Raw genomic sequence first — 17,378 nt, 5'->3', positions numbered from 1 at the left:
GAATTGCATTTATCCTCTGATGAAGAAGTACACAATAAGGAAGAATGTGACAACAATACTTTGCAGGAGATGGGCGGAGTTACATCGGAACAGTTGAAGGCACAAGGTGAGGGGAGCCGGAGACTCTCTTGTCTTCCTTTTGCATTTTGCATATTTTAGAAATACTGAAAATGTCAGATACAATATTATGACTAATTACAAAAATTGATGGGAAAATATTTAAATCAGAATAAAACTGTAACAAAATTATTATATCAGGTAATCTACCAGTCAATGTAGGTTTATGGATAGACATAAATACTATTTAAATAATAAATAACACCTAGCAAAACACAACATCCTATGCTATATCAGGTCCCTCTTCAGCTCTGAGTACTTTCTTTCTCCTATCATCCAGTCTAACATCCCTATTCTGATCCTTCCCTTTCCTCATTTGCCTAACATTCTACCCTCCATTAGTCTTCAACATCCAGCTGCAAGTCAATACCCCCTTCAGAAACATTTCCGGCCTCCATAAGATATCCCCAAGCAAACCTTTTTCTTTGCCTACTATACCAAGTACTTCCTCACTTGTTTTCTTTTCTGACCATTTTACTTCCTCCATTCTTCTTCACACCCACATTTAAAAATCCTTCAGTCAATGTCTATCCTCCTGCTTCAATGACCACGTTTCTGCACTGTATATAGCTATCCTCCATATCAAAGTTTCCTAAAGAATCTTTTCATAATGTCCTTCCTCAACATCCCTTTGCCTAAAGCAATTCCAATCCTTATGTCCCTATTACTTTTACTGTGTTGGTCCAATGAATACTGAGATACATAAACTGTTTTTCCAGCTCTAGTTTTTGCCATCCTATTTTAATGTTAAGCGTAGCCTTTTTCATTCTAGAAAATTGCATATCCTTTGTTTTATCAATATTGATTCTCATCCCATACCTGTTGTACTGAATTGCCAATTTACTAAGCAATGCTTGCAGCCCCTTGGCTGACTGACAAACTAAAGCTTGGTCATCAGCAATCCTAACTGATTTTATGAATTCCTCACCCACTTTCATTCCTACCTCCAGTTTTTCCCATGCCTTCTTATTCATTTCCTCTGCATACATGTTGAACAGCAATGGTGATAATGGGCAACCCTACCTTACACCTCTTCCTAACACTTCCCATCTGGACTCCTTATTCCTTACTTGCAGCTGAGCAGTCTTGGACATGAACAGGTAGCAGATTAGCCTCATTTCCCTCTAATCTATTCCTATTTTTGGCATTATACCTCGTGGTCATGTTCTTTATTCCTTTTGAATAAAAATCTCATTGCTGCAATGGCATCTCATGTACCTCCCCCCTTCCTTTACCTAAACTGATCATCCTGTAAGTTATTGATTGCCTTACTCTCTTTCCTTTTGTTTATGATCCCAAGAACAACTACAACAGAAGATGTTGCAAAATAAAATGCTCTCTTTCAGGAATTGACAGGGCAAAAATCCTAAAAATTAACAAAATAAAATGCATATAATAGATTTCATTTCACTGCTGCTGGTTGTTATTTTCTAAGTCCCTCTTGTTTTTAAACTTTAATAATTTAAGTACCAATCTGATACATATGTTGAACCACAAATATGCCATGGTTGTCTTTTTTACATTTTATACTAACAGTTAAGGATCCTTACCCCTTTTGGCCATGATTATAAATGAAATTGTTGAATATTTTTCCTCAGTTTTGAAGTTTCCCTCGTCTAGGTTTTAGTACACGGATCAATTTAACTCCAGGTTTATTTACTATGGTCTTAATTTGTAGAAAAGTTTTTAAAAGGTATTACAACTTTTTTGTTTTGAATATTTAACCTTTAATTATTCTCTTTAGGGATTTTGGGTATAAAATTAAGCAGGATCCATTCAATAGGTATTATGATTGGCTCAAAAAATCAAAAACCAATGATGTTATCCTCACAGCTACCTAAATAAATTGAAAATATGTTCATCCTGCATCAATATACCTAGTTGGTTTATCCGCCACTCAGCAAAAGTCCACTGAAAATCAAAAATATTGTTTTCAAGAGCATTGCAATGGCAAATTATGTCAGAAGCTTCCTTCTATTTTTGTTCCTTGCTGAAGACTTTGGCCACCAACTTTGCACATACCTTCTTTAATACAAGATTTTCATTAAACTGTTAATGTTGGTTCTACCCAAAAGGCTGGATTCTTTAATAATAAGGGAGGTTATTAAATGCATATCAGAGTGAAAAGCAGTTTCATTTTTGGCACCATAGAGTCAGTTGGAGTGGTCATCAGGTAACTTAGGTGGCCTTTATCTTTTACGAGTTGTCCCACTTCATTTAATATTTTGTGACACTCAAAAACTTCTCAGGCTTAAGACATCATCTGCATTAGTCTTTTTAATTGGTTCCAGGTCTCCAAATTTAACCCCTTGAACCAGAGCATTGCTCCTATATGCACTAATTGCTTGCATGAAAACAAAAAAATCAGTCATAACTGATATTCACCATCATTCTCAATACATGCACAGAGCCAACTAAACTAATATTTATTATTTTCGTGGATACCCTCTACTAAGCCAACAAGTCAGTTACCTATCCAATGCTCTATTTAGGCTACAGCAAGCCAGTCCTGATACCTATTATACTGACCCTATAACTGCATTCACACAAAAACCACCATTTTCCATAAAAAAAGTCTGAAGCCTTTTGTTTAAGAAGAGCTGTATTATCAGGCCCTAGTTGTCAATGCCATTTATTTATTAAGTGTACAGATCCAAAATTTGCAGTTTCAGCATTCTCTTAGTTTTGTTTATAATTCCTTAATAATATAATTTTTTCTTGTGTATAAAACAATAGTTTCATATATTGCCCTTTTATAGAAATGGCCTATGTTCTTAATTTTATATATACTCTTTGCTTATTTAGTTTATAGTTATGTTTCGCGAAAAACCCCCTAGTCCTTATCAAAGTTCTTGTGGGAAATAATTATATTTTAAAAAGTTAGCACCTTAATATTTTATATTTCATTTCCTGTATTCAAGAGATATTTCAGCCCGGAATTAGTCCAAATCTTTCCATGGTTCCTTATATCATAATTTACCAGAAAGCAAAATAATGTAACATGAAGTCTCAAAAAATCAAAAATATCATCCCTACTGTTGTAATGTTTGTGTGATAGATATTATTGCAGCTAAAAGTAGGTTTAGTAGCTACTAACATATTGTTAATTCTAAGGTCCGAATGAGTTGTTTTGGCATGGTTAAATATAAACTTAGCTTGGTCACTTTGAGGTTGTAATTTTTCTTATTGGTCTTATATTTATTTCATTGCTAGGTGATGTAATTTAAAAATTATCAAGAAAAAGAATATATCAGTAAATATAATTTATTCTTTAGAATTCTTTTAGTAGCCCATGTAATTAAGTCAGAATTATCTGCCCATTAAAACAAGATTATACTCTTTAATTCTTGTTTTTATTAAAGCACAATTAATGCTAGCATTTGAAATAGTCATGACACAGAAGTGCCTAATAATTGATCTTGTGCAAAGCTAGCAAGTGGCTAGCAATAGCTGTTCAGCATAACTTTTTGTGACATTTAAATTTGGTAATAATAACTTGTTTCATTATAATTTTATCTTAAACCCAAAAGAATTGTCACATATTATACACTGATACTTTTCTTTTGTTTAAAAATAGCACCTTAAAATTTGTTTTCTGACCGTATACCAAGAAAAAAAATTTCCTTTTAGAGTGATAAATATGTTTTTAAATTGTTTTATTGACAGAAAAGTTAAAGGAAGGATTTTACTTTCTTTTTTAAATATCCTGTGTAAAATATATTTGTTGTTAAAAGTTCTAGCTATCTAAAGGACCACTATAAGAAAAGTAATGCCAGAAAATGTGAAAGATCTTTCTTAGATAAATTGCATCAAAATTATGAATAAAGTAATTTTAAGGGTATGTCTTAGTTGGAAATCAGGGATTGCCATACTAATAGTAGTTTTAGATAATTAAATAGTTGTTATAAATAAATTAAGTATTAAAAATAAATTATTTTAGGTGAATGACTTTATCACTCATAAAAATGACCATTTTACCTGATCAGGAATATGTCCATGAATTAATTGATGATTTTATTAATCAATAAAAATTGACCTCTTAGTCTCTATCTTAAATTTTGTTGTTTTAACTTCTATTGTTGGACTTTGTGCTTTTGGTAAAAAACAGCCACACATAGTTAATTTTATTTAATTATCTATTCCATGGGAAAAGAATTTCCTTTCTTCATAAATTTGTCTTTTTTCTGATTCCATTGTTTTAAAACTGGAATTATTCCTATTCCTTCTCAGAATCCTTTTCCAAATTTAATTTTCTAGGCATTTGTACATGCCAAGTAAACATTTGTTAAAATGTAATGCATGACGGCTTTGGACCCTTTCTCTTGATAATTTTTTATGTATACTATAAGTCAATTAAGTTAAGTATAGTATAAGTCAATTTACCACCAGAAAACTATATTCATTTTACTGCATTTCTCTTTGTACTCCTCTTAATCTTCGTATATTCTCTTTGTGTCATAACCTCTGCTCATGAATAACACTCAAAAGCCAAATATTAGTAAACTAAAAAGTAACAGTATATTTATTATTAGTCCTCTTTATTTGACAAAATTCCATGCAAATGTTTCCTACTGTCAATATCTCTTGTTCAAGGTTCACAATTTAATTGCTTGGTGTTTAAAGTTTTAAATCATCAATTAGATTAAATAATTTTAATGGAACATAAAAATAATTCTTAAATATGATTTTATAAAATCAGGGAATATAGTAACAAGGATCTGTATTTGAGATTTCTTTACTTCAAATAGAACTTCAATGGATGATTTGATGATAAAAACTCAAGGAAAAAATTTCCTGGCCAAATTCTTGTGAAAAAAGAAGCTTAATAGTATTCTGCTTACCTTTTTGTATTGAAGACAAATATTTTCAGCAGACTTTTAGATAAAAAAACTGAATATATTATTTGGGTCAGCATCAGATAATGGCAGATGCTTTGTCCCTGGCCTTTTAGCTTAATTGAAGATGGCACAAAGAATACCATCCAAAGTTAGCATACATGCCTGGGTATAATTTTACAGTAAGAGTGGTTTATGTACATAAATGTTTTAAATGTTGTCTGGAGATAACAATCTTGTCCATTACAGTTATATAATTTTTCAATGATAAGATTGCTTTTCTTCAAATCTTTCAGATAATTGCAAGGATCAAGATGGTACAGAGAAGGATGCAGGAGGCATTTTATTGCATACTTGTCAAATTTGCTACAAGGAATTTGCAGAAAGGGACCTTCTCAAAGATCATGTCTTACATGTCCATGTTGAGAAGGACCCACAATTCAATTGTGAGTTTTGCTCAAAGGCATTTGAGAGAAAAAGTGACCTAGCAAGGCACATCAACTTGGTGCATGCTATGAAAAAGAATTACCAATGTGAATTTGGCACCAAAATCCACAAGTCATCACCTACTGCAGAAAGACCATTTAAATGTGCAATATGTTTGAAAGGTTTTGTTCAAAAGATGCGGATAAAGAGACACATGTTGACACATACTGAAGGAAACCCACATAGTAGTGAAATATGCTCAAGAGCATTTACACAGAATAATGATCTAAGAAGACACTTGTTGACAAACATGGCTGAAAAGAGCCACATGTGTGAGATATGCTCAAGAGCATTTGCTCAGAAATGTCATCTGAGGAGACATTCACTTAACGACACACACTGGTGAAAAGAGGCACAAGTGCGGGAAATGCGCTAGAGCATTTTCACAAAGTAGCAATCTAAAGTCGCACTTTTTGACACACACTGGAGAAAAGAGCCACAAGTGCAGCATACGCTCGGAAAGGTCACCTGAGGAGTCACATGATGACACACACTAGAGAGAAACCACACAGGTGCAATGTCGGTTCTAAAGAATTCATTCGGAACAATAATCTCAAGTCACACATGAAGTCACACACTGCAAAATGATCAGGGAGCAGAGTAAATTATATTAAATTTTATTGACTAATGCTCATAACTGGAGCCTTATTATCAGGCCTCATACTTTTGAAAGCCCACATAATTGAGTTACATGTTTGTCAGAATTTTAACAACAAAGCATCATCATTGAATAAAAGAAGGCTTAGAAACAAGTAAAAATTTAAAGTGCTCTAATTAAACATGGATAATTAAGGTAATGAGGATCTTCCAAATATTAATCACTACCAAAGATCATTAGAATACATTAATTTCAAGCTTCTAAAAATTTGTCCTGTTTTGTGTAATTTCTTTAAATAAAAATTACCAGTTGTGAAAAATTTCATTTGACTATCAATCATTAGAATATTATTAATTATAGCGATTTTCCAAATTTAAAACTTTTGTACAACCATGGTTTTGATACACTATCATCAAGTGAGGAAAAGTACAAGGGGAAGGAAGATATATATATAACATTTATGACAATTTTCATTTGACTATCATTCATTACAATATTATTAAGTATAGCAACATTATCTTATTATGTTCCAATCATTTGGTGACCTATAAATAAATCAACTTTAAGGCTTCTATAGCTGTGCATAAATATTAAGATGCTTTTTTATATAGAAGAGGAATAGTGTTTGACATTATGAGAATATATTTTTTACTTTGGCTTTTCAGTGAAAGTGGATTTTTCATTCAGAGTGCTCTCAAGTTTGGCAGTTCATCAACAACCCTGATTTGATGCAAGACAAAGTGTTGCATGACTTCATTGAAAGAAAGAAGATACTAAAGAGATCCATCTTCAATTGCACAGCATTTAATTAGGATTAAGTAGACATATCTATATATCTGCCTTTAAATGTCAATGCTGCAAGGGTATTCCCAGCTCTTGGTATACATAATAAGGATTGTATTGCTGACATTGTCCAGTGGGGAAAGTAAATTAGGAGTTATTGGTATCTCTTACTACACAAAAATAGAGATAAGAAGTTTTCTACTTTCTGCGGAATGATCCTTTGGGATAAGGAGGATTTCAGGTAATTCAGGCCAAAGTACCTTGTGTTTATGTATTTAGGTCAATTAAGGGGTCAATAGTGAAAGCTTTTCTCATCTAAACATTTCCAACTTGATTATCCTTAATACTCCCAATGCTATTGAAGAAATGGTACTCAATTGGGATTATAAATGAAGTTGTTTATACCTTGGGTTTCAAATGTATTCGTTTAGTTGTATTTCCACTTTGCCTACTCAAATGTTGTCCTTGGGCAAGTGGGTCAGGATGTTAGGATTTGTGAATATATGTTTCTATATGAAAATAGATTAGAATGATGGTACTTTCTGTGAAATTTGCCTTCTTGATAAAGAGGCTTTGATATATTTCATTCCAAAGCACATGGTTTAAGGAGAAGGATCAAAATAGGGGTTAATGAAGGAAGTTTTTATCATCGAAACATTTAAAAATTTATTTATCCAAATACTCCTTCTATTAAACCAAATGTGTTCACCATTGATTTCTTTGGCACTAAGCCACCTAATAATGTATTGGTAACGTCTGGAATCTGCCAAAACATTTTTTAGGAAATTGCTTTTAAAGGGCTTTTAACCAATGCAGCTCTCACCTTGCCTAGAGCTTACCAATCCATATTTCTTAGGCAAATTATTTTGTAACTTTTCCTTTGCTATCCTCATGGTCTTAGGTATCTCATGCCGTTTTAATCATCTAATGTCGTTTTAATGCAACAATTTCAGAGCGTAAAAATCATTCGCCTTGACTGGGACTCGAACCCAGATCCCTCAATATCCGGTCGAGTGCTTTAGCCGGGGGCGAATGATTTTTACGCTCTGAAATTGTTGCATTAAAATACACATTAGCAGATGACTCCGTTAAAAGTTACTGTTGCGGCATCTCCCGCAGTTTCTTTGGAATTTGTCAAAGGGAAAACACCATACGTGTTTAAAGTTGGCTTTTAACCTCGTGGACAGTGGCGCCTCGCGCACGACTACGAATGCATGTGACATTGTATGTACGGTATTTCGTCATAACATCTAGTTCCTTTAAAAGCCCCAAAATTTCAGAGTTTAAGAGGACGCCTCGGTAGCTTAAGTGGCTAAAGCACTCGACCGGATATTGAGGGATCTGGGTTCGAGTCCCAGTCAAGGCGAATGATTTTTACGCTCTGAAATTGTTGCATTAAAATGCACATTAGCGGATGACTCCGTTAAAAGTTACTGTTGCGGCATCTCCCGCAGTTTCTTTGGAATTTGTCAAAGGGAAAACACCATACGTGTTTAAAGTTGGCTTTTAACCTCGTGGACAGTGGCGCCTCGCGCACGACTACGAATGCATGTGACATTGTATGTACGGTATTTCGTCATAACATCTAGTTCCTTTAAAAGCCCCAAAATTTCAGAGTTTAAGAGGACGCCTCGGTAGCTTAAGTGGCTAAAGCACTCGACCGGATATTGAGGGATCTGGGTTCGAGTCCCAGTCAAGGCGAATGATTTTTACGCTCTGAAATTGTTGCATTAAAATGCACATTAGCGGATGACTCCGTTAAAAGTTACTGTTGCGGCATCTCCCGCAGTTTCTTTGGAATTTGTCAAAGGGAAAACACCATACGTGTTTAAAGTTGGCTTTTAACCTCGTGGACAGTGGCGCCTCGCGCACGACTACGAATGCATGTGACATTGTATGTACGGTATTTCGTCATAACATCTAGTTCCTTTAAAAGCCCCAAAATTTCAGAGTTTAAGAGGACGCCTCGGTAGCTTAAGTGGCTAAAGCACTCGACCGGATATTGAGGGATCTGGGTTCGAGTCCCAGTCAAGGCGAATGATTTTTACGCTCTGAAATTGTTGCATTAAAATGCACATTAGCGGATGACTCCGTTAAAAGTTACTGTTGCGGCATCTCCCGCAGTTTCTTTGGAATTTGTCAAAGGGAAAACACCATACGTGTTTAAAGTTGGCTTTTAACCTCGTGGACAGTGGCGCCTCGCGCACGACTACGAATGCATGTGACATTGTATGTACGGTATTTCGTCATAACATCTAGTTCCTTTAAAAGCCCCAAAATTTCAGAGTTTAAGAGGACGCCTCGGTAGCTTAAGTGGCTAAAGCACTCGACCGGATATTGAGGGATCTGGGTTCGAGTCCCAGTCAAGGCGAATGATTTTTACGCTCTGAAATTGTTGCATTAAAATGCACATTAGCGGATGACTCCGTTAAAAGTTACTGTTGCGGCATCTCCCGCAGTTTCTTTGGAATTTATCTAATGTCGTACCTGATATTTTGCATATTTATTGATATTTTTCTGTATTGTTGCACTTGATGGCTCTCCATCTTGTGGGTCATCTCCAAGGGATTTTGGAATACTGTTAAATTTCAGCATCTTAATTTTTATCAGCTGAAATTGAATTATTCCCCCTATACTTTCAAAAACTTCAAGTGAATTTCCTAAGGAATTAATTCATTTTAAAAGAAGAATTTCACTACTGCAAGAAATTCAAGTTTCTCCATTTTAATCAGAAACACAAAAGGCATGTACTCTGACAATATGTTTAAAAAAACTATTTGCGAGAAAAATTTGGAATTTGCCTTTCAAACTAAACAGACATGCATCCAGAAAGGAATCATAAATGTTTCTCTGATTGAAATTGCATTCCTGTATCAAGTTGAGAACTTTTATACTTATCCCTGATATCATGCTTTTTCATACCCTCAGGAGAATTCTCATCTTAATTACGATTTTCCTTATGACAGCAACTGTATTCTGTCACCATGTTTGAAAAAAACTTCATCCTCAATTCAATAACTCTCTAGTTCACTGAAATTTGATAACAGCATAAGGTTTAGATTTTCTTTCCATAGTAATTGAATTAGTTTTGGTATAAGATACTCCTGATAATATACTGTATGAATGTAATTACCAAAATATTTTGCATGCATAAAATGAAAAAAGGTTACCTTAACATATGGCCCAAGGAATGGTCCTGAAGGTAATTTTTAATATAGTCTACAAACATGTATGCATTAGTTTATAACCTGTTCTCATATATCTAATTAAAAACGCACCTAAAGAGATTTAAAAACCCACCCAGAGTAAACTCATAATTATATCAGTTTATTAGAAGGTTTTACCAATGAAAAAAGTTTAATTTTTAGACATCTATGATTTAAAAAACTTCGCTGCATGACAATTAGTTTCTCGAAAATCCTCATTTTTTAAAATGTTACTGTAACACATCCTTGAAAATTTCATAATGATAACAGCAGTCTTACGTTTTCAGATAAATGCCTTTGACACATTCACCGGTGTAAACAGCTTTAAAAACATTTTCCTTCATAATCAGAGCAATTGAGGTAATTCCAATGCTAGTGGTAAGATATTAGGATACTCATTTTCATAATAAAAAATACGTTTACGTAAGGGTATCCATGAAATAGGAGCCTTGCAGAGAGCATGTACACAATTTTGAACTTGAATATATACAAGTTAAAATTTTTGGTCTAAAGTTGCCCTCTCCAACAATGGCAGATGAAATTTTCTACCCTGATATTAATCGAATTACCTTTAATGCCTTTTATGTTATTTGCTCAACCCCAGTCCCTGAGTTATGTGGTTGATCAGGGCTTCCAAGCACACCTGCCATGGTGGAAATACCACAAAAATCATTGCTGGGACTGGACGATGACATCATAGAGCCAGAACTTGTAGTGGTGCATCTTAGCAGTGCTGATGGTTCCATTCCATGGCCCACCCTTGGATGGGCCCTGGCTGGTCAGGAGCGGTGACCCTGGGATCTTTTTCAGTATCTCCAGCAAAATCTCCATGCTAGAGCAGTTGAGGCTCATTCCGTTCGTCTTGAACTGGCCGTGGAGGGCAATTGGTCAGAAAAGTCATTACTGAACTCACAGAAGGGCAAACAGCTCCTGTTCTTCGAGGGCATGGGTGGCTTGGACAGCAGGGCCAGTAGATCCTCCTCAGAGAGGTGAGAGCAGCCCATGTCCTTATCCTGACCTTCCTCCGCCTCTCCCTTTTGACCCCCATCAGCAACCTTCCTTGGCTGGGGCACTTCTTCCTGGGCAGCCACCTTGTAGGGAACCAGCTGCAGCAGATTCCTCTTCCGCATCAAGGAACTCAGTCTGTGGACAAGGAGTATGTTCCTGGTAGAGCAGATGGGTAGGTTGGATGGGCAAGTCATGGACCTCAGCTGGTATTTATGGCAGTAGTGATGTGACCCCCCTGACAAGGTCACCAGGTGGCTGTGTCCAGTGAAAGGGGTCAAGGTATAGATCATCCCATGACCGGCCAGCTCACCCCTCTTAGGGCGAGTCTTCTTGGTAAGGGGGCCCATCTGGAGGTGGCTTCTGACAGGGATAAAGGCAGGATCCGTTTGTGGAACATGCTGCTGCTGAGGTCAGAGGATGTGGGCAAGGTAGAGGAGGGAGACTTGGCTAGGGAAGTCAGTTCTGGGAGGAGATTAAGGGAGGAGGTGGAGTGTGAGAGGTGGCGGATGGCCCCATCTGCATTTGCAATGAGAGGCTGGAGGCAGGGATTACCTCTTCCAACTCCACAAGCCATGAAATAGACTCATTCTTCTCCACCAGGGTACGGACCTTTGGATTGATGGATATAAGTTTAATGCTCAGTTTGCTGTCATCTTAATCATCTTTGTCTTTCTTTCCTCTCCTCACCTTTGTCTTTTCCTTCTCTTTATTGTCCTCCTTATCTTCCTCTGACTCAATTGTCCAGTTAATGTCAGAAAATGAGGATTTTGGTGATAGTCAATGTGAAAACCTTAGAAACATGAAGTTGGATGGTGAATCAAGGCTTCCAAGCACAATTGCCTTGGTGGAAATACCACAAGGATCGCTGCTGGGACTGGAGGATGCCATCATAGAGCAAGTCATAGATGACGACTTGTCCAACTGCCCTGAGTAGGATGCCATTAGCTTACTACTCTCATTAATTGTCCAATTCAACCCTTCTTTCTACAGAACAAGCTACTCATTCTGATGGCATTCCCTTTCTAAATTCTCAGAGAAATACTTCACTCTCTCTTGTAGTTTCCTTTATGTAGCCACCTTCCTCTGGAGTTAAGCTCCCAGGTCCTCCACTCAGGCTGGCAAAGCTGCATTGTGTGCAAGGGCATTGTTCAAAGCCTCCAATTTCTATCAATATTCTTGTGTTTTCCTCCAGTGCCGTTTTATTTAGACGTAGTTATATCCGTTTAGTTAGATCCATTTTTTTCATGTGTACATGCATACTTGTTTATATGATGATTTTTTAGGGCCCGTGGTCAGGGCCCAGGCTAAAAATATTGAGCATGAGACGTACGTATCTTTTCCTCCTCCTCCTCTCAGATTACCCACATAATTATCATTTTCTAAATAAATCTGCTAAATTAAGTAAATGCAATTAGTTTATCACCACATAAGTTTATTTTTCCGACGTAAGAAATTAATGAACATTATTTCCGATTTGCTATTATTCTTCTTAAAATTGTTATGCCGGGAACCTATTTGTATACACCTAATATCCTTTTAACAAGGTTGAAGTTTTCAGTTTAAATACAAAATAAAATATACCTTTTTGTTTACGGGTTTGGTAATGTTGAATTTAATGTCTCTTATTTAAAAACACAAGTATTTTTTTCATTTTTCGGTAGTGCAAAAGTACTGTAAGTATACAGGAATGGCCACAATCTATTGAGTGGAAGTTTAAATAATTTAAAAATATTGAAAAATATTTGAAAATGGTAATCACCTAGCGCCGAAACAAAACAGAATCGATTCTTGAACTCGCACTTAGTCATCGATTCACAACGAACGACCGATCGAAATGTAGTCGGCCATTTTGAAAGTAACTGTTTTGGTGTAGTTAATGTTGACTGTGTGAAGTGCTCTAAATATGCCTCGTCACGAAAGTTCAAAGTGTAGATTATGTCTTAGCCGTGGTGGACGCTACACAAATATTTTTTATGAAAACAACGATGCTGAGAAATTGGTGCGGGAAGCAATAGAAGAGTTATTGGAATTGAAAGTGAGCTATCCGTTATATGTTTACGTATTATTGATATTGATGCTTTTATAGTAAATTTACCACGAAATGTGCGATATTGCCCTATTTTAGCTTAAAAAAGCCGTTAAGTTATTCAGATAATTATGCGGGCCGCATTGAGAGCGAAAGTTTAGGGTTTAATACTTTGATAATCATGTTTATATAGGTAGTCAGGGAAAGGAGCAACCCGTGGTTGCTGTGCTATAAATGCTTTAAACTGCTGACGGATTTCTACATGTTTAAGCAGCAGTGCCATGAAAACCACCATCTATTGAACAGGCAAAGGACAAAGAAACATGACGAGAGAAAACTCCGTCGCACAACGGTGAGTGGAGTTCAATTTTGGTTGGTATTTTGTAATGTTATGAGCAATTTCCTGGAAAATTACGCATAATATTTGAAACTCTTTGAAGTAACGGTCTTTAGAACGGTGAGTCGAGGCCAACCAATTATGGTTGGTATTTTGTAATGTTATGAGGAATGTTATGGATAACGTTAAGCGTAAACGGAAATAAATTAAATAATGAACATATTTATTTTTAATAAGTGTCCTCGCTATTGTACGTAAATCTTACGGTCTTATTACCACGTGACTAATGCTGGAGTTTATATAAAAATTGGGAATTGACTACGCTCCTGGTAACACATAAAGCAATTTTATTCTAAATTTAATGCGAAATCTCAAGTAACAGTGTACTAGGGTTGAATTTTACTAAAGGTGTAAAAATATTAAATGCATTTATGCAATCAGTTTTCATAAATTGTGAGTAAACCGAAAATGATGATAATATACAAATGTCCATGTAAACAATGATATCTGGTATTAAAATAAGATCTTGGAGTACTAACCTACAATATTATTTTTATTCGTAATTTTATTAACTCGTTCAATTTTAAGGAAATTGCCTCTAATATTTGTAACTCTATGAAGTAAAAGCACAATAAACTCGTTGATAGCACTTATTTAGTGATATTAAAGGTAATTCGTAGGAATTATTTTGTGAAGCCTAACCATCTAGTCATCATAATTTTAAAAGATAAAAAATACAAGTGTTGAGTGGAATGTTGGGCATAGATTGATCCTTTTGATATATTTTATTAGTTAATATATTTTTTCAATTAATATCTTCTATTTTAATAAAAAACATATAATTAAGAATTTTTTTGAATTTTTCTGTGAACTGTTCATTAATATTTTTAAAACTCAAAAACTAAGGCTTCTATTAACTTGAGTTGCAATAACCCTATTTAAATAGTTATTAATATCTACTAAAGGCTGTATAATTGTAGGCTGCTCAATTTCATTTTACAGCATTTCGATTATCATTTTTTCCAGAATGTTACTACTGGTATATCCACTGGAGAAAATATATTTCCAAATAATCCTGTCACATTAATTTTAATAAATTTCATTGTTGGTTTATTGTAGAAGAATCTAAAGGTAGAGGCAGAGTCAAATGATGCCTCGAATGATAGTGATGTTGGAGTTGCCAATTTGCGGGTGGTCACTAGAGCATCAAGCATTTTAGGAGAAAGATGCATTCCCAGTGTAAATAATGTAAGTACTCATTGAAATTATAAAATTGATACCTTAATCCTCTGGATTCTATGGAAATGAATTTTGGTAACAATTTTGAATAAATCCATTAAGTTGAAGAATTTTTATTCAGTGAATAAAGAGAAACTGATATTTTTCTGATTCCTTCATACATGTCAATAATGGTCTGATATTATGTATCTTATCTCTTATAATTCTCATTTTCAATGCAGAAATCAGCTATCAGGTGGTTTGGTTTTGCATTTTCAAATTACATTGTTAATTGATTGCTTTCGCTGTTATATCTTACTATGCTTCAGATATAAATTATCTCCCCACAGGTAAAACATTGATACTCTCATATCATATCCATAAAATATTAAGAAAAAAGCACTGCTGTGTATTTTTGAATTGCATTCATGCATAGGAAATATATATGCATTGAAGAGAAATGGAAAATGTTTATCAAGAATTTAAATTTAAATTTCAATGTTCATCCTCTTTTTTAAATCTTTTTCAATATTTATATTTTGAACAATTAGGTTCAGATCACAGTTAAAAGAGAAACTTCAGATAATGAAGATCAGGAAAATGTAGACATGACAGCTAGGCTTAAAATAGGAGACCACATTATGAATAATCATGAAGAAAATTCTCTTCAGATAAGGAAGACATTGGAACAGTTTGACATTTTTCAAGCTCAACCAAAGCTTCTGTTATTTAGCAAACACTTATTAATTTACATTTGAAAAGACTTTAACCACTGGTTTTTATTTAATATAAGAAATTTGATTACATATAATTTTCTATCGATAACTGAAGTTCCATATTTTTACTGTTTAATAATTATTCAATTAACTCAGGGCACTATAGTGAAGACAGAGGAAGTGGATGTTGAAGACCAAGACACCAATGAAATTGTAGCTAGCCAGGGAGATGTGGACCAAAATGTTAAGAATCCGGAAGGAACTTCTCTAAAGGTAATTAATAAACTAAATCTGTGATATTAGTGCTATTATGGCTCATGTTTCTTTTTTCAACTCATGAATACTTACAGTAAAAAAGTTTTCTGTTAGTCGTCTTATAAAATACAATACTTTATACTAAATCTTTGATGCATGGATAGGTACTTATGAAAACCACTAATTTTTTTTGGCTTGAAAGATTATCATAACCACATAGTTGTATAATAACTTGCTAATCAAAAAGACAATGTTATATTTTTGCTTATTATATAGAGAATGTGTTTTTTTTGCATGTTATTTGTAAGGATTTTGAATTGCAAGAAGGTATATCTAGGAATAAATATAGAAGTAAAATAATAAATGAAACGATTACTGGGGTATGACATTGCATGAAGAAGGTTTTGTATAAAAGTTATCAGACCCTAGTGGTGGAAGTTTAAGGTAAAGACAGTTGAAATTTGCTTAAATGATAGTTGTTATGACATTGCCAATCTTCAATTCATTATAAGAAATGCAGGCAAATTGCATGAAGAAGGCATTTATAATCTAAGTGATGTAAATACTCATTTAAATTCTTAAATAAATAACTTGATCTTCGGGAACCATTTGATGGAATATTAATTGTAATTCTGATTAAATTCATAATATAGAATAATTCTTGTTCAATGATTCTGTAGAGTCCGACATTTATCTGATTTTTTCATGCATGTCAACTAAAGGCCTGATATAATTTATCTAATCTCATCTGTAATTCTCATTTATAATGTTTCAATTATCTAATGAGAGTTTATTTTTCATTTTAAATATGTTTCCATCATTTATTGGTTTTGTTTTGATACCTAGTGATATTATACATGAAAAATAATTGCTCAAGGTAAATATTTAAAATTTAATACAAAATGCAATTTTAATCAATTTTGAATTCCATTTATGCTAAGAAAATTCATATAACTTATAATTATACCTAAAATCATATATTTTTACTGTTTTTTCACCATTTAACTAACTTGCAGACGATTGTAGACATGGATAAAATAGCAGTTGAACAGGAGAAAACTGCTCCAGCTAGGCATAGGGATATGGACAACAGTGAAGAGAATCAAGAAGGGACTTCTGAGGTATTTAAGAAACATTCTTACCATAATGGCACCATAATAACCAAATTATTTTGGTGATATATGTGCTGTTATTGTAAATGCTTCTTTTTACAACTCGTGAATATCCCAAAATAGAACAGATTTTGGTTTTGCATTAAAGAACCCTATTAAAATGTCTGTTTAAGAGTTTTCATGTTGAAGGAACAGTAATAGGTGACATGGTAAGGCTAATTGGAGGTGTCATAAAGTGTCATAAATCTTTTTTATATAATTTCATGTATTTTATGTTGGTTGTAATAACCTTGTTGACATTTTTTCTTAGCCCATTCTGGACTTTTAGGTAAAAAAATATAAAATGCAGTTGATTCCTCAGGTACAAAGTTTTAATTGACCACATCGTAAGCATAAAATAAAATTACATATACTTCTTTCACTCTTTAATTGCCTGATGGAGATCTTTTAAATTTGTAAGAATATTCAATTATTTTACTTAATTTTAATGTTTTTCAATACCATTCTTAACTGTTATCTTCTTTTAAATGTTGCAGAAGGCCATAGCTGCAGACCTTACTCTGTTTATGTTAACCTATAAAATATTCCAGATAAAACTATTATAGTCTTTGATGTGAGCAAATTTTTTAAATAAATGTGTGCACTGTCAACCAACATAAACCACGGTCAAATTGACCAGTT

This window comes from Hetaerina americana, unplaced genomic scaffold (assembly GCF_022747635.1).
Source record: "Hetaerina americana unplaced genomic scaffold, ioHetAmer1.1.p SCAF_111, whole genome shotgun sequence".
In the NCBI taxonomy this organism is placed as follows: Eukaryota; Metazoa; Arthropoda; class Insecta; order Odonata; family Calopterygidae; genus Hetaerina; species Hetaerina americana.
Note: the sequence above shows the minus strand (reverse complement) of the source record.